The sequence below is a fragment of the Stegastes partitus genome, unplaced genomic scaffold (genome assembly GCF_000690725.1).
Source record: "Stegastes partitus isolate 25-593 unplaced genomic scaffold, Stegastes_partitus-1.0.2 Scaffold1737, whole genome shotgun sequence".
NCBI classification, from domain to species: Eukaryota; Metazoa; Chordata; class Actinopteri; family Pomacentridae; genus Stegastes; species Stegastes partitus.
Genome location: NW_007579468.1, coordinates 90,239 through 92,493, shown reverse-complemented (window position 1 = coordinate 92,493; position 2,255 = coordinate 90,239).

Sequence of the window (2,255 nt, the reverse complement as noted above, 5' to 3'; positions counted from 1 at the left end):
ATTTTTGTGATATTTTAGCATTGTTTTGTGTTATTTTTGTGTCTTTTTGTGTCATTTTTGTGGTATTTAGGCTTGCTTTTGTGTCATTGTGTCTTTTTCGTGTCATTTTACCATCTCTCCATGTCATTTTTTGTCATTTATATGTCTTTTGGTGTCATTTGCATGTCATTTTTGTGTTATTTTAGCATTGTTTTTGTGTCTTTTTGTGGTATGTAGGCTTGCTTTTGTCAATATGTCTTTTTGTGTCTTTTTCAGGTCATTTTAACATCTCTCCATGCCATTTTTATGTCTTTTTGTGTTTTTGCCTCATTNTTTTTTTTTAAGGAATAGTTTTTTACAGACTATGTGAAGGGTTTTCTGAATTAAAACCTTTGGAAAGGTTAACTGTGCTATTAACAAGAAATACATACTGGGGTGACAGTCCTGCTCTGCACCTCTTTGCGCCCATCAGACACACTGTAAGCGTACTGTATGTGTGCTCAGGTCCTGCTGAAAGACAGTGGGAAGCCTGGCAACAATAAGAACAGCTGTCCAAACATTTGCCTGTCTCACCAGCATGCCCTTTGTCAAGAACCTAAATAAACCTGGAAACATTTGAAAAATCGAGGCTCCTTGACGGGATGCAACAGCTGGCCTGACGTATCCAGGTTCCTGAAGTGCTGCTGAGCAGGTTTTGCCTCTAATCCATCCTCAGTGTCCTGCAGTGAAAGCCAGCTCCTGTCATCGGGGACTCCAAATCTTTAAGCTGCGCAGATGTGCTGACAAAAAGTTGTTTGGGGAGGAAGAGCGATGGCTGGCTCTGCATACGGTATGAAACACACTCAGGATTTAGGACCAGGAGCGATCATGAATGTATGTGGACCGCAGATCCGGTAAAGGTACTTGTGTTGGCCATTGATCCATGCAATATTGGACTTAGAGGACTTTTATTTTCCTTTCCAGGGAATTCTGCATGATTAGATAATTATCAACTCATAAATAGATTTTTTTTTTTTTTTTTTAAATCAGATGCCTGGAATGATGTGTTTAGACAGTCATCCAACTAAAACAACAATTTCAGGGTTTTGCTCTGTCATGTTTCTGGGTTTATGACATTATATGACATAGAAAGGATGGAACTGGAGGAGGGTTGTCTGAAATGCTTAGTTGTATTCTTCCCTCAGCAAGAAAGAGGAGCAAAAATATGAGAAATATTACAGATTAAATTAGACATTGGAAGGAGGAAACGTTGCACTTAAAGAATTAAAGACAGAGTAGGCCTTTCCTAAAAGAGTTTGTTAATATTTTCACTCAACAGTCATAGAAACACACTCATCCCTTCAGTGCTTCTACAAAAAAACTCCACCCCAAATTCATGGGCGGGAATTGCCATGGCAACGATGCTAACAACTGCCTCGGAGCGATGGCAAATACTAACAGATGTCTCTTTCTCCTAGCTGAAGCAAAACTACACAAAACATTTAACATGAAATGCCATCAAAAGAACAACATGACAGCACACAAACAGCATCCAAAACACAAAGTTAATTGTTGAGATTGTTTTTTACCAAGACCCATATCTGGCTCCAGCAGCATCCTCTCCCCAGTGGACCGGGACACCTGCTGCTGAAGTTGGTCCGTGGAGGAGCCCATTGGAGGATGCGTGTCTTGGCCCATGAGCGAGGAAGCAGAGCCTGGTGGTGCTCAAACAGACTCCCACATCTGCTCTATAGGCTGCTGTTGTACAAAGGCCATCCACTGGAAAAAAAAAAAGAAAAAAGAAAAAAAGATGGGATTTGAAAATCTGACCCCATCTTGAGGAAAATGTATCTGGATTCATAGGGCTCACTGGTGCTCCAAGGTGCTGCTTTGTTTTTCTCCCATTTAGAAATGCGGTGTAAGAACACGGGGCTTTTTTGGTTTTTGTTGTTTTTTTTGCTGTGACAGCCACATGGACCATGACAAGGTATTCAATGAATGTGACAGAAATTGCATTGGATTAGAATAGCTTACTCCGCCTTTACGACTAGGATGATCTGCCAACCCTGCTTCCCTTCCTTCATGCACTATGCCTAACTTTCTATATTTAATCCTATTCAGGACTTTACATAAATAGAAAGTCTTTCGGGGTCCATTGGACCCCAAGAAAGAATATCCATCCATTATCTACACACCATTTAATCCTCACTAGGGTCGCGGGGGGCTGGAGTCTATCCCAGCTGACTCAGGGTGAAGGCAGGGGACACCCTGGACAGGTCACCAGTCTATCACAGGGC